Genomic DNA, 27,979 nt, shown 5'->3' on the forward strand with positions numbered 1-27,979 from the left:
TTAAAAAAAAAAAACTTCTATGTGAAAAACAAATTTTTTGAAGAAAATAAAGCAGAATATTTTCTTAGTCCTGGGGTAGTATGATTTCTTCAACATGACACAAAAAAAATACATTATTCATAAAGGAGAGAAAGGATTTACTTTAAGTATATCTAAATTTAAAACTTTTCTATGACAAGAGATTTTCAAAAAAATTTTAAAGCCAAAAATTAGAAAGAGATGTTTGCAATAAATAAAACAAAGGATTATTTGTATTATCCATAATACAAAGAGAACTCCTATGAATTACTAATAAAGTGACAAACAATAAAAAAAAACTGGAGAAAGTTTATGAACAGGCAATTCACAAAAGAGAAAACCCAAATGAACATTGACAATATGAAAAATAATTTTCACTCTTGCTAGACATCTGGGCAATGCAAATTATAACACGAGATATAATTAACTTCACACTCATCAGCTGGGAAAACTTTGAAATTTGAAAACAATAAGCATTGGCCAAAATATGAAGTACTAGAAATGCACATATAACGCTCGTAGAAATGTAGAATGTTAAATCGTTTGAGGGAAATTTGGCAATATCCATTAAATAATGAAGATGTGTATTTACTAAACACCGGGAATTTCATTTCTAGCTAAAGCCAAGAAAAAAGTTCACATATCTTCAAGGAGACTGTAAGAATGTTCATTATAGCATTCTTTCATTACAGTGTTTTTAATGGAGAAAAAGGATAATAGAATAAATTATGGCATACACAGCACATATATTGATGTGACCAAATCTAAAACAAAGTTCTGTTGAATAATATGTGTCCTGTAATACTTATATAAAGTTTGATAACATGCAAAATACTACATATGTATTATTTACATACATGGTAATTGATAAAAATGTGCAAAGAAATGAAAACTACATAATTGTGAGTAATAACTACTCCTGAAGAGGTCAGAGGGAGTGGAATTATGAGTTTTGGGGCTTCAACTGTATTGTATTTCCAAAAACATAAAATGAAATTTAAAATAAAATAATAAAATAAAATAAAATAAAATAAAACTAAGACAAATATAGTAAAACTATATGATTTGGTAAAGCTGGGTGCTAGATATGGAGATGCTTGTTTTATTCTCTATATTTTTATGTTTATTTAGATTATTTTATAATTAAGAATAAATAATTCAAGAAAGCTTACAAGAAATAAAATTAGATTTTAATTTACCTACTAAAAAGTTCCAGAAAAAGCTCACAAAGAATGACAAACATTAAGAAATATCTTGGTAAAGTAATTGGATTTTAGAGAGAATATCTTGAACAGCAAGGAAAAAAACACTAGATGAAGCCTTCTAAAAGAAACTATCAGGCAGTCCTCAGCTTTTTCCATAGATTTCACATTAAGAGACAGTGAACGATACCTGCAACATCTTCAAAGACATAAAAAGTAGTCTAAGAATTTTACAGTCAACTGAACTCTCATTTACATAAAAAGACAAACAGTAAAATTTCATGAACATGTAAGAACTCAGTTCCCATGACCTCCTACTAAAAAGTTATTAAAGGATGGAGTTTGAATTGCAGAAATAGGATTAAAACAAATATGGAATAAATACAGTAAACTTTATAAATCCTATTAATATATAAATAATACCACAAAAGATATAAGAAGAAAAAAGAAAAGATGGAAAAAAGTAAAAATATGCTGGTTTTATCCTTACCTCTTACTCTTGGTTATACGATTATGCCACCTGGAGCTGATGAGTCAAATAATAAAGGTATAAGTACATTTATAGGTATAAAAATAAAACCAATAATAAAATAATTAATACTGAATAATAGAGGGGAACAAGGAGAAAGAAGGGAAAACATTAATTATAATATTGTTTATAGCAAGAGGTCAAAGTATATTATCTAAAGAAATAAAAAAGTAAAGTTATAAAGTTAATCATTAGAACAAAAATGTAAACCATTTAAGTTATCAGAAAAACAGTAAAAAAATAAAGAAAATATAAGCCATATTATGAAAAAAATTAAAATCAAAGGTTTAGTGTTAAATATAGTGGCACATAGGAATTGGCAAAGGGTTATGTCAACATATGTAAATGAGTAAAACATTCTTAATTACAGAAACAGACTTACAAAATACACAACAAAGCAAAATCCAACATTATGCCATATATAATCTAAATATTAAACATCAAATGATAGAGGGTATTAGGCAAATACAAACAAAAAAGAAATTGTAAATTTAACATTATTTAGGATTGACTTCAGAGCAAAAGTAGTAAATTATACCAAGGTAAATTTATTAAATTCTATCTATCAAATCTACTTTCATAAATCAAATTATACAATTACTCTAAAAAGAACTATACAGAAATGCACTAGTTATAGGAAACTTTATTTTACAAGCCTCAGTTCAGTACAGATGAAGTGATAAAAAATATGGAAAGATCTAATTGATATAAGGAGATGCATATATATGGATATATGGTGAATTCTATGTCCTGAAAGGAACAATATATCTTATTTTGACACATAACATGGAATATTCATAAAATTGGCCATATACTAGGTCATAAAAATCCCTCAAAAAATTAAAAGTATAAATAATATAGGCACCATTCTCTGGTCAAAATGAAATAAAACTATACATTAATATGGGGTGCCTGGGTGGCTCAGTCAGTTAAGCCTCTGACTCTGGCTCAGGTCTCAATCTCATGCTTCATGAGATCAAGCTCCCTATCCAGACTTTATGGAGCTTTGCACTGACAGTGGAGCCTGCTTAGGATTCTCCTTTTCCCTCTCTTTCTGCCCCTTAAATGTAAAACTGCTCGCTCTCTCTCTCTCTCTCTCTCTCAGTAAATAAACTTAAAAAAAAGAGTGAGAGACCAAGAGTGGTTTCAGTATTAAAAACAAAAACAAATATATATATATATATATATATTAATAACAATACAAGAAATAAAAATAAATCCCTGTCACCTCAAAATTTTAGAATGTTTACAGAGAAACAGAACTGTTCACAGAGAAATAAAATTGAAATTGAAAAAAAGCTATTAACTTGTCATGAAATTATAGACATTATTAGAAATTATCATAGAAACACTCCATATCTGAACTTATGGGATACACATAAAGCAGTGAGAAATTCATAGCCCTAATTGCACATATAAAAATAAGAAAGAGGAAAATCTATAAATTAAGCATCCAATTTACAAAGTTAGAAGATGGGGTGCTTAGCTATCTCAGTCAGTAGGGCATGTGACTCTTGATCTCAGGGTCATGAGTTCAAGCCTCATTATAGGCATAGAGATTACTTTTTAAAAAATTTAGAAGAAAGGGGCACCTGAGTGGCTCAGGTCGTTGACCCGACTTCAGCTCGGGTCATGATCTCACAGTCCATGGGTTCAAGCCCCACCTCCGGCTCTGTGCTGACAGCTCAGAGCCTGGAGCCTGCTTCAGATTCTGTGTCTCCCTCTCTCTCTGCCCCTCCCCTGCTCGCACTCTGTCTCTCTCTTTCTCTCTCAAAAATAAATAAATATTAAAAATAAATAAATAAAATAAAAATTTAGAAGAAAACATTACAATAAACCTAAGAAAAGCAAATAAAATTAAAAACAAGAGCATTAGTTAACAAATTATAAAATTTTCAATTTGCTTTTCTTTTCAAATAAATAAGTAAACTGATAGTGGTAAATGCCTGGTTTGGCTCTCTCAACTTCCTTTTAAGCCCCTTTCTATTTGGACAAGATATAAAATAAAGAACAATTTTTCCAATATTCCCCTGAAGTTGGGGTTCTGGTATATGTATAAGAATCTGCCAATTAGATGCACTTGCATAATACTTAGAAAGTTTTAACAACTTGAAGGGAATTGTTGATGGAGCAGGTAGAGGAGAAATATGAGAAATTCAACTCGAGGCATGTTGATTTTACTTGTCTATTAAATATCAACTGGATACATGGAGTAGGTGAATGGACACATAAATGTGAATTTCAAAAAGAGCTCAGAGCCGGAAGTTCAGGAGTTATCAGCATATAGATGGTATTCAGTCAGGAGACTAGATGAGATACTCAGAGAATAACTGTAGACAGAAAACAAAAAAGAACCAAATTGTGTGCCCTGAGGTACTCCAACATTCATTCAGTGAAAATAGGTGGACCCAGCAAAAAAGACCAAATAAGAATGACCAGTGAAATATAAAAACTGGAAAAAGGGTAATTTCTTTGAAACCAAATGTAAAACAAAATAAAAAGGTAGGGGTTATCAACAGCTAATAGAACAAGTAAGATGAGAACTGAGAATTGACCTTGGAAATAGCAGTATTGGTCTAATAGAGACAAGTTATTTAACTTTTCTCTATTTATTACTTATAAAATAAGTATATTTTAAGTTACTTATAAAATAAGAATGCTAAAAACATCTACATCAAAGGTAGTATTGTGAGGGTTGAGTGCATGAATATATGAAGAATTGTGCCTAGCATGTAATGACCAGTCAACAGATGTCATTTTTGCATAGCATTTTATTCATAAAAGAAGGAAACCCAAACAATAATCCCCAAAGAGTTGAGTGTGTGTGTGTGTGTGTGTGTGTGTGTGTAGAATATTCAGTGGAATAATATGCATAAAACTATTAATATCTCTTCTGAGATGATAACATGATTTGGAGTGGGAACCAGAGCTGTAGAAAAAGTAAAAGAAATATTTTATCATATAGCTCTTTATTGAGGTCTTTGAACTTAGAATGTGCTCATGTATACTATCTGTATGATTTTTTCTAATTAAAAATGTATAGAGAGGAACATACTCAACTTGATAAAGATCATCTATAAAAAATCCACACCTAACATCATACTTTATGGTGAAAAACTAGATGCTTCCCTCTAAAGATCGGTAACAATCAAGGACATCTCCGTCCATCACCTCACCCAGGTGCCCCAGTCGGTTAAGCATTGGACTTTGGTTCATGTCCTGATCTCACAATTCCTAAATTTGAGCCCTACCTGGGGCGGTGGCTGACAGCTCAGAGCTTGGAGGCTTCTTCAGATTCTGTATGTCACTCTCTCTCTCTGCCCCTCTCCCTCTGCCCTCTGTCTCTCTCACTCTCTCTTAAAAATGAATAAACATTTTAAAAAATCTTTAAAAACAGACATCTCCTGGGGCACCTGGGTGGCTCAGACAGTTAAATGTCCCACTTCAGCTCAGGTCATCATTTCTTGGTTTGTGAGTTCAGGCTGATGTCAGGCTCTGGGCTGACAACTCAGAGCCTGGAGCCTGCTTCAGATTCTGTGTCTCCCTCTCTCTCTGCCGCTCTCCCACTCGTGCTCTGTCTCTGTCTCGCAAAAAAAAAAAATAAATAAAAACATTTTATTACTTATTTAATATGAAATTTATCGTCAAATTGGTTTCCATACAACACCCAGTGCTCATCCCAAAAGGTGCCCTCCTCAATACCCATCACCCACCCTCCCCTCCCTCCCACCCCCATCAACCCTCACTTTCTTCACCGTTTTTAATAGTCTCTTATGTTTTGGCTCCCTCCCTCTCTACCCTTTTCTTTCTCCTTCCCCTCCCCCATGGTCTTCTGTTAACTTTCTCAGGATCCACATAAGAGTGAAAACATATGGTATCTGTCTTTCTCTGTATGGCTTATTTCACTTAGCATAACACTCTCCAGTTCCATTCACGTTGCTACAAAAGGCCATATTTCATTCTTTCTCATTGCCAAGTAGTATTCCATTGTGTATATAAACCAGAATTTCTTTATCCATTCATCAGTTGATGGACATTTAGGCTCTTTCCATAATTTGGCTATTGTTGAACGTGCTGCTATAAACATTGGGGTACATGTGCCACTATGTATCAGCACTCCTATATCCCTTGGGTAAATTAGTAGCAGTGCTACTGCTGGGTCATAGGGTAGATCTATTTTTAATTTTTTGAGGAACCTCCACACTGTTTTCCACAGTGGCTACACTGTTTGCATTCCCAGCAACAGTGCAAGAGGGTTCCCATTTCTCCACATCCTTGCCAGCATCTATAGTCTCCTGATTTGTTCATTTTCACCACTCTGACTGGCGTGAGGGGGTATCTGAGTGTGGTTTTGATTTGTATTTCTCTGATGAGGAGTGACATTGAGCATCTTTTCATGTGCCTGTTGGTATCTGGATGTCTTCCTTAGAGAAGTGTCTAATCATGTTTTCTGCCCATTTCTTCACTGGATTATTTGTCTTTCGGGAGGAGTTTGGTGAGTTTTTTATAGATTTTGGATACTTAGCCCTTTGTCCGATATGTCATTTGCAAATATCTTTTCCCATTATGTTACTTGCCTTTTAGTTTTGTTGATTGTTTCCTTGGCAGTGCGGAAGCTTTTTATCTTCATGAAGTCCCAATAGTTCTGTTTTGCCTTTCCCTTGCCTTTGTGGATGTGTCAAGTAAGAAATTGCTGCGGCTGAGGTCAGAGAGGTTTTGTCCTGCTTTCTCCTCTAGGGTTTTGATGGTTTCTTGTCTCACATTCAGGTCATTTACCCATTTTGAGTTTATTTTTGTGAATGGTGTGAGAAAGTGGTCTAGTTTCATCCTTATGCATGTTGCTGTCCAGTTCTTCCAGCACCACTTGTTAAAGAGACTGTCTTTTTTCCATTGGATATTCTTTCCTGCTTTGTCAAAGATTAGTTGGCCATATGTTTGTGGGTCTAGTTCTGGGGTTTCTATTCTATTCCATTGGTCTATGTGTCTGTTTTAGTGCCAATACCATGCTGTCTTGATGATGACAGCTTTGTAGTAGAGGCTAAAGTCTGGGATTGTGATGCCTCCCGCTTTGGTCTTCTTCAATATTACTTTGACTATTCGAGGCCTTTTGTGGTTCCATACAAATTTTAGGATTGCTTGTTCTAGCTTCGAGAAGAATGCTGGTGCAATTTTGATTGGGATTGCATTGAATGTGTAGATAGCTTTGGGTAGTATTGACATTTTGACAATATTGATTCTTCCAATGCATGAACATGGAACGTTTTTCCATTTCTTTGTATCTTCTTCAATTTCCTTCATAAGCTTTCTATAGTTTTCAGCATACAGATCTTTTACATCTTTGGTTAGGTTTATTCCTAGGTATTTTATGCTTCTTGGTGCAATTGTGAATGGGATCAGTTTCTTTATTTGTCTTTCTGTTGTTTCATTAGTAGTGTATAAGAATGCAACTGATTTCTGTACATTGATTTTATATCCTGAGACTTTGCTGAATTCATGTATTAGTTCTAACAGACTCTTGGTGGAGTCTTGGGAGTCTTGGGTTTTCCACGGATAGTATCATGTCATCTGCAAAAAGTGAAAGCTTGACTTCATCTTTGCCAATTTTGATGCCTTTGATTTCCTTTTGTTGTCTGTTGCTGACGCTAGTACTTCCAACACTGTATTAAACAACAGCGGTGAGAGTGGACATCCCTGTCGTGTTCCTGATCTCAGGGAGAAAGCTCTCAGTTTTTCCCCATTGAGGATATTAGCTGTGGGCTTTTCATAAATGGCTTATGATGTTAAGTATGTTCCTTCTATCCCGACTTTCTCGGGGTTTTTATTAAGAATGGATGCTGAATTTTGTCAAATGCTTTTTCTGCATTGATAGACAGGATCATATGGTTCTTTTCTTTTCTTTTATTAAAGTGACGTATCACATTGATGGACTTGCAAATGCTGAGCCAGCCCGGCAGCCCAGAAATGAATCCCACTTGATCATTGTGTATAATTCTTTTCATATGCTGTTGAAATCGATTTGCTAGTGTCTTCTTGAGAATTTCTGCATCCATATTCATCAGGCATATTTGCCTGTAGTTCTTTTTTTTCTGGGTCTCTGTCTGGTTTATGGATCAAAGTAATGCTGGCTTCATAGAATGAGTCTGGAGGTTTTCCTTCCCTTTCTATTTTTTGGAACAGCTTGAGAAGGATAGGTATTATCTCTGCTTTAAATGTCTGGTAGAATTTCCCAGGGAAGCCATCTGGTCCTGGACTCTTATTTGTTGGGAGATTTTTGATAACTAATTCAATTTCTTTGCTGATTATGGGTCTGTTCAAGCTTTCGATTTCTTCCTGTTTGAGTTTTGGAAGTGTGTGGGTGTTTAGGAATTTGTCCATTTCTTCCAGGTTGTCCAGTTTGTTGGCATATAATATTTCATAGTATTCCCTGATAATTGCTTGTATCTCTGAGGGATTGGTTGTAATAATTTCATTTTCATTCATGATTTTATCTATTTGGGTCATCTCCCTTTTCTTTTTGAGAAGCCTGGCTAGAGATTTATCAATTTTGTTTATTTTTTCAAAAAAACAACTCTTGGATTCATTGATCTGCTCTACAGTTTTTTTTAGATTCTTTATTGTTTATTTCTGCTCTGATCTTTATTATTTCTCTTCTTCTGCTGGGTTTGGGGTGTCTTTGCTGTTTTGCTTCTATTTCCTTTAGGTGTGCTGTTAAATTTTGTATTTGGTATTTTTCTTATTTCTTGAGATAGGCCTGGATTGCAATGTATTTTCCTCTCAGGACTGCCTTCACTGCATCCCAAAGCATTTGGATTGTTGTATTTTCATCTTCATTTGTTTCCATATAGTTTTTAATTTCTTCTCTAATTGCCTGGTTGACCCATTCATTCTTTAGTAGGGTGTTCTTTAACCTCCAAGCTTTTGGAGGTTTTCCAGACTTTCTTGTGGTTGATTTCAAGCTTCATTGCATTGTGGTCTGAAAGTATGCATGGTATGATCTCAATCCTTGTATACTTATGAAGGGCTGTTTTGTGACCCAGTATGTGATCTATATTGGAGAAGGTTCCATGTGCACTCGAGAAGAAAGTATATTCTGTTGCTTTGGGATGCAGAGTTCTAAATATATCTGTCAAGTCCATCTGATCCAGTGTATCATTCAGGGCCTTTGTTTCTTCATTGATCCTGTGTCTAGATGATCTATCCAATGTTGTAAGTGGAGTATTAAAGTCCTCTGCAATTACCACATTCTTATCAATAAGGTTGCTTATGTTTGTGATTGTTTTATATATTTGGGGGCTCCCATAGTCAGCGCATAGACATTTATAATTGTTAGCTCTTCCTGATGGATAGACCCTGTAATTATGATATAATGCCCTTCTTCATCTCTTGTGACAGCCTTTAATTTAAAGTCTAGTTTGTCTGATACAAGTATGGCTACCCCTGCTTTCTTTTGACTTCCAGTAGCATGGTAGATAAAGAGTTTTCATCCCTTCACTTTCAATCTGAAGGTGTCCTCAGGTCTAAAATGAGTCTCTTGTAGACAGCAAATAAATGGGTCTTGTTTTTTTTTTATCCATTCTGATACCCTATGTCTTTGGGTTGGAGCATTTAGTCCATTTACATTCAGCGTTATTTTTGAAAGATATGGGTTTAGAGTCATTGGATGTCTGTAGGTTTCATGCTTGTAGTGATGTCTCTGGTACTTTATCTCACAGGATCCCCCTTAGGATCTCTTGTACGGCTGGTTTAGTGGTGATGAATTCCTTCAGTTTTTGTTTGTTTGGGAAGACCTTTATCTCTCCTTCTATTCTGAATGACAGACTAGCTGGATAAAGGATTCTCAGCTGCATATTTTTTCTGTTCGTCACATTGAAGTTTTCCTGCCATTCCTTTCTGGCCTGCCAAGTTTCAGTAGATAGGTCTGCCACTAGTCTTATGGGTCTCCCTTTATAAGTTAGAGCCTGTTTATCCATAGCTACTTTCAGAATTTTCTCTTTATCCTTGTATTTTGCCAGTTTCACTGTGATATGTCGTGCAGAAGATCAATTCAAGTTACGTCTGAAGGGAGTTTTCTGTGCCTCTTGGATTTCAATGCCTTTTTCCTTCCCCAGATCAGGGAAGTTCTCAGCTATGATTTGTTTAAGTACACCTTCAGCCCCTTTCTCTCTCTCTTCCTCTTCTGGAATTCCTATTATACAGATATTGTTCTGTTTGATTGCATCGTCTAGTTCTCTAATTCTCCCCTCATACTCCTTGATTTTTTTACCTCTCTTTTTCTCAGCTTCCTCTTTTTCCATAATTTTATCTTCTAATTCATCTTTTTTCTCCTCTGCCTCTTCAATCCGTGGTATGGCCACCTCCATTTTATTTTGCCCCTCATTTATAGCAATTTTTAGCTCCTCATGCCTTTTTCTTAGTCCCTTGATCTCTGTAGCAATAGATTTTCTGCTATCCTTTATGCTTTTTTCAAGCCCAGTGATTAATTTTATTACTATCATTCAAAATTCATGGTCTGTTATATTGCTTAAATCATTTTTGATCAATTCGTTAGCTATTGCTACTTCCTGGAGTTTCTTTTGAGGAGAATTTTTCCGTTTCATCATTTTGGATAGTCCCTGGAGTGGTGTGGAACTGCGGGGGCACTTCCCCTGTGCTGTATGGAGTAACTTGTGTTTGTGGGCGGGGCCACAGTCAGACCCAATATCTGTCCACAGCCCACCACTGGGGCCACAGTCAGACTGGTGTGTACCTTATCTTCTCCTCTCCCAGGGACAGGACTCACTGTGGAGTGGTGTGGCCCCTCTCTGGGCTATTTGCACACTGCCAGGTTGCGGTGCTGCCTTGATGGGATCTGATGTATTAGCCAGTGTGGATCCGCAAGGTGCACAGGGGCTGGAGGGGTAGTCTCAGCTCACTTTTCCTTTGGTGGTCTCCTGTGAGAGGGGCCCTGCAGCACTGAGAGGGAAGCTAACTCGTCGTCGGAGGCATGGATCCACAGAAGCACAGTGTTGGGTGTTTGCACCGTGCAAGCAAGTTCAGTGACAGGAACTGGTTCCCTTTGGGATTTTGACTGGGGGATGGGAGAGGGAGAAGTCGCTTGCCAGTGCCTTTGTTCCCTGCAGAGCTGAGCTGTGTCTTCCAGGGCTCAACACCTCTGTCTCCCGGTGTCCTCTCACCCTCCTGCTCTCTGAGCAGAGCTGTTGACTATAATATTCCAGATGACTCACAGAGTCTGGCCCCTCTGTATTTGCAAGCGAGACTTCAGGGGCTCTGCCTTGCTGGGCGGGCTGCCCCTCCACTGCCCTGGCTCCCTCCTGCCAGTCCATGTAGCATGCACTGCCTCTCTGCCCTTACTACCCTCTTCTGTGGGCCTCCTGTCTTGCTTGGCTCCAGAGAGTCCATTCTGCCAGTCTTCTGGCATTTTTCTGGGTTACTTAGGCAGATGTGATGAGCAGGATGAGGTGAGCCCAGCGTCCTTCTATGCTGCCATCTTCCATCCCTCCTCAAATAAAAACATTTAAAAAAATTGTTTTAAAAAAAGGACATCTCTCACCACTCTTTTTTATATTTATTTTATTTTTTAGAGAGAGAACAATGGGGGAGGGCCAGAGAGAAAGGGGGACAGAGGATCTGAAGCAGGCTCTGTGCTGACAATCATTGAGCCTGACATAGGGCTCTGGGACTTGAACTGTGACCTGTGAGATCATGACCTGAACCGAAGTTGGACTCTCAACCAACTGAGACACCCAGGCACCGCTCCTCTCACCACTCTTATTGAATATTGTATTGGAAGTTGTAGCTAATGCAATAAGATAAGAAAAGTGAGTGATGGGCATTAAGGAGGGCACTTTTCGGGATAAGCACTGGGTGTCATACATAAGAGATGAATTGCTGGGTTCTACACCTGAAGCCAAACTACACTATATATTAACTAACTTGAGAATAAAAAACTAAGATAGTGTGGTATTTGTGGAAGAATCAATAACTAGATCAATTAAACAGAATAGAGAAACAACATATAGACCTGCATAGTCAATTGATCTTTGACAAAGGAGCAAAGACAATTCAGTAAGGAAGGATCTTTTCAACAAATGGTGCTGGGAAATTCAGACATCCACATGCAAAAAAATAATAATAATTAATCTAGACACAGACTTTACATCTCTCATAACAATTAACTCAAAATGGATTTTAGACCAAAATGGACTATAGACCTAAAATTCATAGAAGACAACATAGGAGAAAATTGAGGTAGCCTTGTGCTTGGCAATAACTTTTTAGATACAACACCAAAAGTATTATGAAAGAAAAAGTTGATAGGTGAGACCTCATTAAAATTAAAAACTTCTGCTTAGCAAAAGATATTCTTAAGAGTTTGAGGAGACAAACCAGAAACTGGGAGAAACTATTTGTAAAACACATATCTGATAAACAACTAGTATCCAAAATATACTAAGTTCTCTTAAAACTCAATAATAAGAAAACAAATATCAAACTCAAAGAAGCAGAGAGTAGAGTGGTGATTACCAGAGATGAGGAGGCATGGGAAATAGGGAGATATTGGTCAAAGGGTACAAAATTGCACTTATATGGAATGAATATGTCTAGATATCTTCTCTATAGCATGACAACTATACTTAAAATACCACATTGAACACTGGAAATATGCTAAGACAGTAGATTTTAGGTGTACTCATCATAGCAAAAAGAATGGTAACTGTTAGATATGTTATATTTAACTATAATAATCATTTTACTATGTGTATGTATATCAAATCACATTGTATGCTTTAAATATATATAATTTTATCAAAAATATATAAATAAAATGAAGTAATAGGGAAAAGTGTAAAACAAATAACTCAGTTACAAAATGGGCAAAAGATCTGAACAGACAACTCACCAAAGAAGATGGCAAATAAGCAAATGAAAGGATTCTCAACATCATGTGCAAGTAAGGAATTGCTAATTAAAATAACACTGAGATATCAATATACACCTATAAGAATATAACAATTAGAATAGTAGCACAGAGTGGGTGCCTGGGTGGCTCAGCTGGTGAGGTGTCCTACTCTTCAGATCACGATCTCAGAGTTTGTAGGATTGAACCCTGGGTAGGGCTCTGCACTGAAAGCATGAAGCCTGCTTGGGATTCTCTATCTGCCCTTCCCCAGCTTGAGCTCTCTCCCTCTCAAAATAAATAAATAAACAAACATTTTTTAAAAATAATGGCACAGAGATTTCTCTCAGTTAACTATGGAATAAACATGGATTTATTTGCACTTAGATAAGATGTTTCAAAAAAGCATGATTTTGAACAGCAATCAAGGGGAGTAGATTTTGTGTCTACATAAATACAATCTGAACTAACTAGAAAATAGACTAACCAATAAGACCACTGGCAAAATAAGGAAAAAGCAATCAGCCTTAAATGAGTATTAAGCAAGCAAATAAAATATTTAACATCCAAACCTAACTTTGTCATATTTCCTGTCACATATGGCCCATCCCTCAACCATCACCATCATAATAAAAATATTTCAGAAGTAGAACTGTTATCAGTTTCTTATATATATTTTCTCTTTCTCATCTCACTTCTTAATAAAAAAGTCCAATAGTGAATCTATTGAAGGCAGTTGTCCTCCAGTTCCACTGCACATTAAATCACTAGGGAGCTCTAAAATGTCCCTGCCAATGAAATCAGAATTCTTAGGTGATTTTGTTTAGTTTACTTAAGATGTAAATTATTTATAATTGGATGATACATTTCTCTTATTTCATATTTTTGACAAGTTAGCCTTTGATATAATAACAACAATATTAGCTAACATTTATACAGTGCTTACTATGTAATGGAAGTTATGATAAAATATCAGCTTCTATATAAATAAATATAACTGCAATCTCAGCTTCTTCATGCATTTTCTCTTGCTCTTTAAGAAGATAAAGTCCACTTACTTGGTTATATTTAAACTGGAGGACTGAATTAAAGACTTCATTTGTTCACACACTAAAAAAAATGCATCTGAATGAGTATCTATTTAATTTGCTGCCTGTGTATGAAACTGAAATTATGAAGAACTTAAATACATGATGGAAATATTTTAAGTCATTTGTCATTTCACTGCCACAATAGAACACTGTCCTTATAGCTAATCTTGCTATCTTTAGGTTGTGTGATCAGACATTTCCTCCCCCTGACTTATTTGTAACCTGTAAGCAAGCCCCCAGAGGGCAACATAGCCAAAACTGTATGCCGTCTTAAGACCACACTTAGCATTTCTCTTATCTTCAAAGCAGTCCAGCTGGACAATATGCAGATAAGAACCGGATTGCCCACTCAGGACCTGTGGAGTTATGCATAAAAAGCTAAATTGTATAGTTCCCAAAGGAAGTTAACCAAAATCTCCATTAAGCAGTTTTGTTCCTTTCCTCAAAATTTCTCTTCTCTGCCAACTAACTCTACTTTCCTCTTCTTTCCTTATAGGACCCATAAAAATTCTTTCTGCCAAATCCACATATTAAACTCTTGTCTTCATTTTCACAAGCCACTTAGCAGACCAAAAACCACCAGTTAGCCAGCCTTGAAGGGACAATCTATGTTTCTTCAAGCAGTCCCTTGAGGGACCTCATCTCCCCAGACAAGCAGACTATCAGGGGGTACCTCCAATAAAAACAAGGTCTAGTTCTGTTTTCTTAGAAGACTTTTACTCATTAAATGTTTATTCAATTATACTTTTTCAAAGAATTTTATTAGAAAGATATAAATACATACTCACTGCAACTCTGAATCTACAGTTCTGAGGATACAAAAATGAACTGAATTTCACTTCCACTTGCAGATGGAGAAACAAGGGTATCGAAAGAACAGATGGTTTGTCCAATTTCTCATAGCTAATGGCAAAATTGAGACTATTACCCTGGTCCTTTGATTTATGGACCAACTTTCTTTCCACTAAAGAGCTCTGCCTCCCGCCAAGGGCCAACCTTTTGGCTTGAATTAAGTCGTTAATCTTTATTTTCTCATTTATAAACTGAAGCTACGCTTATCTATGAAAATTCAAGTGGTTTCTATGAGGATTCATATTGTGAACGTATACATACTTAATGTTTCTTAAAAGAAATATATCTAATCAATACAGGGTGTTGCTCCAACAATGATCCAAATTTTGACCTCTGATATATGTCAATGACTGATGTCATACATTTCAAAGCAAAATGTAGCATGATATTGTCTGGGTAAACCAGGCATGTAAATTAATTCAGCCATAAAACTCTTTTAAAAATTTAAAAGAGAGGGGCCTTGGCTGGTAGATTAAAATACAGAACAATGTAAGTATTTCAGGCTGTTGGTGCTACTCACTGCCATCTTGTACATTGTGATGACATTGACAAGCGTGGGAAGGAATAGCGATTCTTGTGGGTTGCTAGATATTTTTAAACCTATTCTTAAGATCATTCATGTTAACTTCTCAAACTACCAACACAGGGAAGAAGGGAAAATTGAAACTACCTTCTTCCCTCCCTTCCCCCGGTGCATTGTCTATCTAGATAACATAGCAAATTGAAGCAAAAGTAGAGCTAGTAAATCATTTTTCTTCCCAATGTGGCTTATTTTACAATGCTGAGAGGATGATGACATCTTAAAACATGGATGACAGTTGGTGAACTGAATAGCATTAACTTTATGCCCAGAAGCCTGAAGTTTCTAGTGTTTTGTTTTTTGTTTTGTTTTGTTCTGTTTTGTTTTGTTTTTTAATGCAGAAAACACATTTGAAGTATATATGCCTGATAGGGGTATAAGATTGGCATAAAGGTAAACAACTGGCAAATTGTTCATAGGAATGAATTTGTGCAGTGGCTTTTCACTGCAAAACATTAGAAATTACAGACTGTTCACCAGATGTTGTAAGAAAAAAAGGGGGGTCCTAATTTAACTACTAAATTGCTAAAAGGTACACTCTGGTAAGTCCTCTTCTGACTGAAAATGTCTGTGTCTTATTAAATGTTTATTGAATACTGTAATTATATTGCTTTTGCTGTTAAATGATATTGACATGCTTGAATACAAATTTTTATCCAGGCAAGATGAAATGTGAACATCTGGCAGTAACCTTATGTGTAACATTGAAACAAACAAACAAAAAGCTTGACCAGTGTGTTTTTTCCTAATTTCTCTGGATGTGACTCACATCATAATATACTTAGACATTAGGACTTTGTCACTTATCATTGAAATGTTCAAAGTAAATCCCTAACAAGCTGGTGGCTGCTGAAATTGGGATCAATTTAGCCATGAAACAACTGTTTCTCAAACAATGAGGCAGCTGCTTGGTTCCCTTCAAATTACTGTGGTAGTAAAAAGGGGAAAATACTTTAAATATAGACATAATATAATGGCCATTTGTTCTAACATTGCCAGAAGCACAATATTTTGTGTAAGTTTATCCAAGATACCACAAATAAAGAAACAAATTTCCATATGGTACTGTCAGTTTGCTGTAGGCTTTTTTTTTTCTCTACGCAGAATGTTTTGGCTTAAGAATCCCTTAATTTTATCTATTATACAACTGACCCTCCACAAATTGGTCATAATTAGGCCACAGCAAGAGTATCAGTAGAGTGGCTGGCTTACTGTGTTCCCAGCACATTTCTTTCTTCTCTTTCCCATTTCCTATTGTGTAATGGAGTATGACAGAGACTTGGCTCTCCTGAACCTTGAGAACTCCTTATTAATTTAAAGGCAAAATTTTGATTTATGCAGAAGAAAGAAGTTGCATATATCCCTGAGTGTTTCACAAGGAATCTTCAAGGCAATTTTTTTCCTTTTAGGTATCCCTGTCAAAAATTAGATTTAGACATCAGAGTAAGTCAAATATTATCAAATGCAAATATCTAACACCAGCTGTATCTACACAGCAAAGCAACAGTTGGCAAGCCAATTCCCTTAATCCAAGCCCAAGTCTGAAGGCATTCATTCATCTTAAATATCCAGAATGGTTATCAAGAATGTCCCTAGTTAGCCAAATTGCTCAGCATCCTGTTTGCTTTAGTTACTTGAAAACATATTTCCGTATAGCCATGGCATAACAAAATGGAGCCAAAAGGTCAGATCCCTGTCCTTCTGCTCATCCACATAACTGCTTTTATAGTGTGCTAGAATGGCCTTAAGTGAATGGGAAGATCTAAATTCTACGGTCCCAGAACAGATTCTCAATCTGAATTATCTCATCTATCTATTAAAATAGCCTTGAAAATAGCAGTCCTGGAAACTTGAAGATAATTGATAAGGACATTCAAGTTAAGGGAACGCATAACAACACAAGTATAGGTGTTGAAAACCATAGGACATATTTGGTGAAAAATGAGTAGATTAACCTAGTTGGAGTAGATACCTTTTAATCTTGAAAGATGTGCAGGTGGATGATGGCAGATGGAATGAGAGAGCATTAAAAAAACATCATGTACAACAGATTACATTAGCCTGGCAGGTAAAGATCATTGCAAGAAGCTTGGCACAACTGGAGCATAAGTTCTGAGTATGGCTAGGTAGGCAGGAGTCAGGGAACCAAGGCCCCAGGTATGCTAAGAAGTTTGAATTTAATGTAACAGGCAATAGTATTTTGAGCAAGGGTGTAATATGATCAGGTATGTGTTTTAGAAAGCTCATCCTTATGGCTTTATGGAAGATGAACTGGAGGGACAGTAATATAAGGGTGAAGAGATGAAGTGGGTAAGAGACACTCTAAAAAGGTAAAACAGACATGCCTTCTTGTTAGGTAGAATGTGGAAGGTGATGGAGATCATACCCCAGTTGATGGTTTCGGTTGCTGTCTCCATGAAGGTGCTAGTCTCAAATACAGAGAAGAAGATTTTGATTGGAGATATGATAAACTAGAGACTTGCTTATTAAATATTATAGCTGAATATTTAATAGATGGCTATGGAATTCAGGGAGGATAACTGAAGTAAATAAACATATGTTGTTAGTATTATATAATATAAATAATATATAAATTATATATAACTACAGTAAATTATATAATATACTATATAATTATTCTTCTAATTAAAAAGTAATGCATGTTCCTTTAGGAAGATTTAGGAAAATCAGAAAATTGTAAAACATAACATATGCAGCTGGGTTAGCATATAAATTTAATAATTAACTATCCTGAATAATAATTGTGACTTCTCATAAGTGAGGTATACATTTTCAAAGACGTATCAAATACTAAAACGTATTTCAAAGTAAAACCAAACTGTATGCGTGAGATAGTTTGTTATGAATAAAGAATGACTAAGAAACAAGAAAGCTCAATATTAACTATGCCAAAATCTAACTCACATTCATATCAACCAAATTAATTCTTCAACTTCCTGGGAATATCTTTGCAGGTAACTCATCTTGGCATGCCCATTAAAAAATGGTAGTACAGTGAGACCTCTGGGTGGCTCAGCTTGGGTCATGATCTAGAGGTTTGTGAATCTGAGCCCTACATCGGGATCTGTGCTGACAGCTGAGAGCCTGGATCCTGCTTCAGATTCTGTCTCCCTCTCTCTTTATTTCTCCCCTGCTTGATCTCTCTCTCTCTCTCAAAAATAAATAAGCATTAAAAATATATAAATTTAAAAAATAAAAATAAATTTTTTAAAAAAGAAAATGATACTATAGAAAATCAGGCTCCACAAGAGACATAGCCTCAAGTTCATCTATAGTTCAGACAGGTAACTATCAACACCTGCTCTTATAGTTTTCTATTTTCTATATATGTAATTCTAAGATCTCAAATAATAATTGCCCAAATATATGAGCAAATCCAAAACTTTCTTTGAGAAATGACCTCTGTCTGGTTACATCTACAGCTAATTTGTATTAGGAGATGGAATAGAACCTCTTTGGGGCAAGAATAAAAGTATCTATCATTTTCATAAGAGATTATAAACTTTTAGGTTCATATATTCAGTGTCTCTCTTACCTATGTACATCATCATATACACTCTAGGCACTTACCAAAACAACTAGTTCTTTTCTTGTTTAATGACGTGTAACTTTCATAAAGTGCACAAATCTTAAATATATAGCTAGAGGGACACCTGGGTAGCTCAGTTGGTTAAGCATCTGACTTTGGCTCAGGTCATGATCTCACCATTTGTAGGTTCGTGCCCCGCATTGGGCCCCGTGCTGACAGCTCAGAGCCTGGAGCCTGCTTCGGATTCTGTGTCTCCCTCTCTCTCTGTCCCTCCCCTGCTCACACTCTGTCTCTCTCTCTCAAAAATAAATAAACATTAAAAAAATTTAATATATAGCTAGATTAATTCTTGCATGTGCTATAATAGACCTATTTTATCACCACCAAGATCAAGATAAAGAACATTTTCAGCACCTAAAGATGATCCCTTGTGTATCTACCTGGTAACCAGTGCCCTGAACTCCCACAGATAAACATTATTCTGAACTCTAGCATCATAGATTAGCTTTTCCTATTCTTGAAATACAAATGGAATCATTTAGTATCTTTAACATCTGTTTTCTTTTGTTCAACATATTGTTTTTCGAGACTTATCTATGATGTTACATGTTTCAGTATTTTGGTCTCTTTTACTGCTGCATAGTATTCCATTGTATAAATACACCATAGTTTATTTATTCACTTTCCTATGATGGACATTAAGGCTGATTCCAGTTTGTGGCTATCATGAATAAAACTACTACAAATATTCAGCATGCATATTTTTGTGGACATAAGCATTCATTTCTCTTGGATATTACCAAAGAGTGGGTATATGTATGTTTAGCTTTAGAATATACTGTATAACTTTAGAATATACTATAAACAATCTTCCAAAGAGTCTATCCAAATTTATACTTTCAGCAGAAAATTTAATCTTCACTTTACAGTTGCTTTGAACACTGTGGGCTGAATTCATATTATATCAGAATAATATGAGAAACATAATAACTTCTTATTCAACTAGATTATTAAGGTCAGACCTTGTTTCAAGCTAGATCACCAGAAATACTTGTCTTTATTATTCTATTTTTTAATACCCTGAAGAAATGTCTCATTGGGTTTTATCAAGAATCTGTATTAGAGGGGTGCCTGGGTGGCTCAGTCGGTTAAGCCTCTGACTTCAGCTCAGGTCATGATCTCCCAGTCAGTGGGTTCGAGCCCCACGTTGGGATCTGTGCTGACAACTCAGATCCTGGAGCCTGTTTCGGATTCTGTGTCTCCCTCTTTCTCTGACCCTCCCCTGTTCATACTCTCTCTCTCTGTCTCAAAAATAAATAAATGTTAAAAAAAATTTAAAAAAAAGAATCTGTATTAGAAACAAAAATCAAAATTAAAACTTAGAATATCTTATCGCTATGACAGATGAATGAAGATTTGTCCAACTTCCTCAAAACCAAAGAAATGTTGGATTTGATCTTTTAAAAAAATTTAATGTATACCTGACCTCAAAAGTAAGAAAAGGAAAAATTCCAGGTGCCCTATATATAACAGGGAATTTAAGGTCAGAGTAAAATGTTGAGGTGAACATCATATGGTCTGCACAAATATCAGAATGTGATATGTGCCTAAGGAACAAAGGTATAAATGCTTACTCAAGAATCAAGTGTCAAATATTTTTCTGGGTTAACATCAACACCTCAAATTTGAATTCTCCCAAGGTAAACTACTTATCTTGTGGATTTCCAAACTCAGTGCATTTCATTCACCCAGTTAACTATAACAGATTCAGGGCTTGGCAAACTTCTTCTGCAAAAAGTCATATAGTAAATATTTTAGGCTCTGCAGGCCAGATGTTCTCTGTCACAGCTACTCAGCTCCACTTGCTATAGTGCAAAAACAGTCATCATGAGCAGTCGTGGCTCTGTTCCAATAAAACTTTATTTACAAGAAGAGGCAGCAGACCAGATTTGGGGCAAGGGTTATGGTTTTCTTATGTTTGCTTATTAGGGCAGCAAGCTAGGCCCCTCTAACATACTTCACATCAACTTCTAATCATTTACTTTATCCTTTTTTAAATTACAATGTAATCTGTTCCCACTTCACCTTTGCTGACTACCCAAACTAATTATATTTCTACAAGTCTTCCATGTTGTTGTGTATACTTCATTCACTTTCAACTATTGTATAATAGTTCATTGTGTCAATATTTAAAAAAAATGTTTTATACATTCTCTTGTCACTGAATATTTGGGCTGTTTCTACTTTTCTTCCTCAATTTCCTCATCTGTAAAATATAATATCTACTCCATATGATTTTTCATGGATTAAACAAATAAATGTATATAAACTGCTTGAAAAATGCCTGATGTGATAAAGCCCATAAGAGTTTTCTACTATTGCTATGTTGTAGTTGTGTCTGGTTGCCTACCTCCCTACTAGACTGAAAGTTTGTTGAGTTCAGAGGTTATGTTCCTTCATTTCCTTATTCCCAGAACCTACCATAGTGGCTCTATAAATGTTTCTTAAATAAATTAATGAATGAAAAATTAAAGAATTGATTTGATATATAGATTCTAAGCAATTCCAATCAAAAGTCCAACAGAGCTTCCATGGAATTTGATGAGCTAATTCTTAAATATATGTTGAAGGACAAAGGACTGAAAAAAGATAAAATACTCCTGAAGAAAAATTAAAATTGGAAGAACTTGACTTGCCAGAAAATGAATATACATATAAATAACCATTTTTTAATTAGGATAGAGATTTAAAAATTGACAGAAAATAACAGAAAAGAGAACTTGAAAGATAGCTGTGCATTTGTGGAATTCTGATAATTGGCAGAGGTGAATACATCAGTGGGAAAATTAGGGACTACTCAATAAATGGTGCTAGGGCAATTAGCTATCAATATGGGTAAAAAAAAAATTGATCCCTACCTCACACCATACACAAAAATCAATAACAGATCAAAGACATAAATATGTAATAGCAAATCTCCAAAAAATTTGAATATAAAAAAAGCATAATGTATATAAAAACCAAATACTTCTTTTAATCAAATGACATCACTTTAATATGGAAAATTCAGTTCCTAAGCTAGAAGAAATTATTTGTAACACATGTAACTTACAAAATATTCATATACAAAATATATGAAGAAATTCTAAAAATCCAGCAAGATAAGAACAAACAACCCAGTGAAAATATAGCTAAAAGACTCAAACAGATGTTTCACAGAAGAGGAAACATATGATAATGCCCTCAATATCAGTAATCACAGAAATGTAAATTAAGATCATATAAGATTTCAAAAATTGTCAAGAATTAAGAAATTTGATAATATAAAATGTTAGAGAGAAATGAACCAATGGGAATTCTTGCAGACTGCCAGTGGAAGTGTAAAATGGCACAGACACTTTGAGGAAAAATGTGGCATCATCTTATAAAATTTAACATTTACCCAATGACCCCTCATAGCTAACCATCCTAGAAAATACTTAAACATGTGTATCATGAGACATGTACAAAAATGTTCATAGCAGCACTGTTCCTAGTAACAAAGAAACTTGAAACACCCCCAAATGTCCAATGATAGGTAGATAAATTGAAATTTTTCTACTTACACAATGGACTATATTACATTACAGTTGAAAATGAATGAACTGTATGCAGTGACATGGAAGACTCATGGAAATCTCATGTTGAGCATAAAAAGAAAGTCCTAGACCACTTAAAATTAAAAAACATAATAGTCAAGCTTAAAAAAGTTAAACAATATATTGTTTAGAAGTGTAGACAAGTATAAAATTTTACTTTTTAGGGTAAGAAAATGATAAAAATAAAAATTGAGATAGTGCTCACTTCTGGCCCATAAGTGGGAGGCACCAGTTAGTGGGAATGGTGTCAGTTTCAGAGTGAGTTTATACTCTGACATTATGCTTCATAGTTTCTATATGTTACATATACTCTTTTGTATCAAATATTATTTTAATTTATTATAAAAATACAGAAAATGAACAAATCTTGTTAATGAAATGCCAGGTAAGACTGTTATCTGTATCAAACAGAACCTGATTTAAAAAAAAAATTAACAGACCTTGATCGCCATTTCAGGCTTAGAAGGAAAAGGCAATATGTATATTCTCCAACATAACAGAGTAGATTAATCTCTCTTTAGAGTTATCTTGGAGTGATCATATTTCTCCTGGATATTCTAAGAATTATTATTAGTAGTTTCTTATGTCCAATACATTTAGAAGTCAGTGCTGCAGTTCTACAGAGCAACCTAGAACTACCAGGCAAAGGTCAGTATCTAATTACTTTCTTTGCCCTGCTCCTTGCTGCCCCTCTCAGGGTGGACTAAAACACTAGTTCTGTTTTCTCCATAAAGATAATCCTGGAGATTGTATGTTGTTTAACCTCCATGTACTTATTTGTTTCTTCAACTGAAAGGCTTGAATGGGTGAAATGTTTGGCATTTTAAGTGAGCTAAAGGATTTTGCTGTGAGGAACCATAGGAACAACAACAAAAAAACAGATCCTGAAGAGATTTTATACAGGACAGATGCATTTTGGGAGGGTGGACTTAAGAAGGAGGTAGATCTGGAAGCATGAGTAGGAGGCCACTGCACTCCACAAGATAGGCCACTGAAGTGGGGGGGGGGGGGTGGGATTTGAGAGTGTAGGTAGTATCCGGATGTTGCACTCAGATAAGAAAGTGGAATGGAAATGAAAAGGGGTAAGAAGAGGTCATAAAGATTAACAGATATAATAAATAGGGGCGCCTGGGTGACTCAGTCAGTTAAGCGTCCAACTTCAGCTCAGGTCATGATCTCACAGTTCATGAGTTCAAGCCCCACATCAGGCTCTGGGCTGACAGTTCAGAAACTGGCATCTGCTTCGGATTCTGTGTCTCCCTCTGTCTCTATCCCTTGCCTGCTCACACTCTGTCTCTTTCTCTCTCTCTCTCTCTCAAATATAAATAAACATTAAAAAAATTACAAAACAACATATAATAAATACAACCAAAAGAAATTTTGCCTATGTTTTGGCTTATGTAGTCACACCCTCAAAAGAACAAAGAGACAGACAGCTGTAGGGTAATGTGGACACAAACATGTAAGAATCCACTGTGTCTGACATGAGAGGCTGAAGTAAGTATGTTTTAGAAAAATTTCAAAATAATATTGCAAGATTAGACAGTTTTTCTATGAGCACATGTTCAAAGCAAGTGAAATATTTCAAAAAAATATTTACAAACATTATTTCCATTTTAATTTATTCAATGAAAATAATTTTATATTGAAAGGGTAAGAGTACAATTATGTCTTTGAGAAAAAGGAAATGGGATTTTTACATTTCTTACCAAAACAGTTATCTTAATTTCCTCTGCTTCAATGAAGACTGTTTTGCTCATTCTCTACTAGAAGATAATATGAATGTAGATTACATTTGTCAAAAGAATATACACATTAAAACAATTTTAATTTTTTATCATCAGGGAAATACAAATCAAAACCACATTGAGATGACACATATCAGAATGGCTAAAATTAACAACCCAGGCAACAGCAGATGTTGGTGACAATGTGGAGAAAGAGGAACTCTTTTGCAAACTGGGAATGCAAACTGGTGCAGCTACTCTGGAAAACAGCACAGAGGTTCCTCTAAAAATTAAAAATAGAACTACCCTATGACCCAGCAATTACACTACTAGGTATTTATCCAAAGGATACAAAAGTGCTGATTTGAAGGGACACATGCACCCCAATGTTTATACCAGCACTATTGACAATAGCCAAAGTATGAAAAAAAGCCCAAATGTCCATAGACTGATGGATGGATAAAGAAGATGTGGTATATACATACATACATGGAATATTACTCGGTGATCAAAAAGAATGAAATCTTGCCACTGCAACAACATGGATGTAACTACAGTTTATTATGCTAAGGTAAATCAGTCAGAGAAAGATAAATATCATATGATTCCACTCATATGTGGAATTTAAGAAACAGAACAGATGAACATAGGGGAAGGGAAGGAAAAATATGATAAAAAACAGAGAGGCAGACAAATGATAAGAGACTCTTAAATACAGAGAACAAACTGAGGGTTGCTGGAGGGGTGTTGGGTGGGGGGATGGACTAAATGGGTGATGGGCATTAAGGAGGGCACTTGGGGTCAGCACTAGGTATTATATGTATGTGATGAACCACTATATTCTATTCCTGAAATCATTATTATACTATATGTTAACTAACTTGATTTAAATAAAAGATGATATTAATAAAATAAAGTAAAAGAAACTATTTTAATTTAGTAAATCAGGTTAAAATTTTCCTAAATAATCATTTAATGAGTCAGATTAACAGTAAGAAAGAGAAGAAACAAAAAAGACCTAAGCATGAAGAGACTCCAAAATGATATTAATGTATTTTCCTTTACAAATCCCTTATGCTTCAGCAGTGCTTTCTGTCTCCAAATGTAAGTAATCTTCAGAATATAAAAATTTTAAGAAAATAAATACGTCAATCCTATTTTGGTCTCAGTAGCTTATGACATTAAGAACAAATATTATCTTGGGGAGCCTGGGTGGCTCGGTCGGATAAGCATCCAACTTCAGCTCAGGTCATGATCTCATGGTTGGTGAGTTCAAGCCCCTCACCATGCTCTGTGCTGACAACTCAGAGTTGGGAGTCTGCTTCAGATTCTGTGTCTACTTCTCTCTCTGCCCCTCTTGTGATTGTGCTGTCTCTCTCTCTCAAAAATAAACATTAATTTTTTTAATAAAAAGAACAAATATTATATTGGGGCAACTGGGTGTCTCGGTTGATTAAGTATCTGACTTTGATTTTGGTTCAGATCATGGTCTCACAGTTCATGAGATTGAGTCCTGCATTGGGGTCTGTGGAGCCTGCTTGGGTTTCTCTCCCTCCTTTCTCTCTGCCCCTTCCCCTACTCGCTCTCTCTCTCTCTCTCTCTCTCTCAAAATAAATAAAGAAACACTTTTTTAAAAAAAAGAATAGGTGTACCTGAGTGGCTCAGTTGATTGAGCATCCAACTTTAGCTCAGGTCATGATCTCACTGCTCATGAGTTCGAGCCCCAAATTGGGCTCTGTGCTGACAGCTCAGAGCCTGGAGCCAGCTTCAGATTTTGTGTCTCCCTCTCTCTCTGCCCACCCCACTCATGCTCTGTCTCTCTCAAAAAAATAAACAATTAAAAAAAAAACAAATATTAACTTACTGATGGTTTGGAATACTTCATCATTCACTCACTTCTCAATTTTCTGAATAACCTATTACCTTCAAACTGATTTAGAAAGTGTCCTATATCTGGATAATTACTGGGATTAAGAACCTAAATGTAACGTAAAAGGCTACCTACTAATGGCATTAAATAAATGACATTCCCTTGTGACATATATTAACAGGGTAGAACTCTTTTTTTACACTTCTTTTAATGTTCATTTATTTATTTATTTTGAGAGTGGGAGGATGGGCAGAGGAAGGAGAGAAAGAATCCCAAGCAGCCTCCGTGCTCAGTGTGCAGCCCAACGTGGGGCTGAATCTCACAACCTGAGCCAAAGTCAAGAGTTGGACACTCAACTGACTGAGCCACCCAGGTACCCCTACAAAATTCATTTTCCATGAATGTTTGATGATATTCTAGAAGTGTAAAAAGAGGGATGCCTGGGTGGCTCATTTAGTTAAGCATCTGATTCTTGATTTTGGCTCAGGTCATGATCTAACAGTGAGCCCCATGTGGGGCTCCATGATGACAGGTTGGAGCCTGCTTGGGATTCTCTTTCTCCCACTCTCTCTCTGCCCTTCCCCCACTCACTCACTTTCTCAGAAATAAATAAATAAATAAATAAACTTTAAAAGAAAAAGAAAATGAATTTTGTAAATGTGTATTATAAAACATTCATCTTCCTTCATCAATTTGTCTAAAATATTGTCCTACATTCTATTCACAATTGGATCTATTAAAATCTTCCTTAATATACATGCTTAATATTTTTGGATATCAATCATCATCATAATCATGGCCAAAAGAAAAATACTCTTTATTTGGATGAATTACCCCAAAAATAATAATATTAAAACTATATAATTAACTGGAGAAATTAAACAATTGATAACCCAAGCCGAAAGGCTTAAGCTATTAACCTTGTAGGCACCAAACCACGGAAGAAACACAATATTGGACTGCACTTCTAAGGAATGAATTTCTAAAACACAGTCTAAGTAGTAGAAACCTTTTCTACTAAAGATGTACATCTATATTGTGCCCATGGATACAATACCAATGTAGAATGAGCATGGCCACAGCACTTATTTTGAGCCGAGCCTTCAAATTTCAGCTGTTCTCAATAAAAGTCAATTTTTTAATTCTTTTCATGTTATCATTATTTTCCTATATAAATATATACTTATTTTTTTACTTATCACACAGGTTATAAGCCAGTGATCTACGAGCAAAAGATTTTGATTTGGCATAGTGATGTTTTTAAAGTTTGCATTAGTTGTCAACATACAAAAATTTGGAGATTTCATATAAAAATCCAGTTTTCCAACTTGAAAACTCAGATGATCTGCCAGTTGGGGCCCATTTGTTTGATAGGTAATTACTTCCTTCAATTACAACAAGTACTCCTTAGTTTGCCAGAGTCCCTAACCAACTTACTTTACCTGCACCCCAGAAATGTGACTTTGCAATTATTTTTTTTCATGGTTTTTAGCCTTTTAAAAAAAATTTTAAATTTACATCCCAATTAGTTAGTATATAGTGCAACAATGATTTCATGTGTAGATTCCTTAATGCCCCTACCCATTTAGCCCATCCTCCCTCCTACAACCCCTCCAGTAACCCTCTGTTTGTTCTCCATATTTTAAGAGTCTCTTATATTTTGTCCCATCCCTGTTTTTATACTATTTTTGTTTCCCTTCCCTTATGTTCATCTGTTTTGTCTCTTAAAGTCCTTAGGTGAGTGAAGTCATATGATAGTTGTCTTTCTCTGACTAATTTCACTTAGCATAATACCCTCTAGTTCTATCCATGTAGTTGCAAATGGCAAGATTTCATTCTTTTTGATTGCCGACTAATTCTCCATTGTACGTATATACCACATCTTCTTTATCCATTCATCCATCAATGGACATTTGGGCTCTTTCCATACTTTGGCTATTGTTGATAGTGCTGGCATAAACATTGGGGTGCATGTGCCCCTTCAAAACAGCATACCTATCCCTTGGATAAATACCTGGTAGTGCA

At 35.5% G+C, this 27,979-nt stretch overlaps 1 long non-coding RNA gene across 1 annotated transcript in view; it reads right to left on the minus strand.

Moving 5' to 3' along the window:
- Positions 1 to 1,710: 1,710 nt before the first annotated feature.
- The window catches only part of LOC122219635, a 51,611-nt gene continuing 25,342 nt past the window's right edge, over positions 1,711 to 27,979 (minus strand). The window contains exon 3 of the long non-coding RNA XR_006202502.1: positions 1,711 to 1,746. This is a non-coding gene — a long non-coding RNA (uncharacterized LOC122219635). The remainder of the gene's footprint in view (positions 1,747 to 27,979) is intronic.

The sequence above is a fragment of the Panthera leo genome, chromosome B2 (assembly GCF_018350215.1).
Source record: "Panthera leo isolate Ple1 chromosome B2, P.leo_Ple1_pat1.1, whole genome shotgun sequence".
Classification (NCBI taxonomy): domain Eukaryota; kingdom Metazoa; phylum Chordata; class Mammalia; order Carnivora; family Felidae; genus Panthera; species Panthera leo.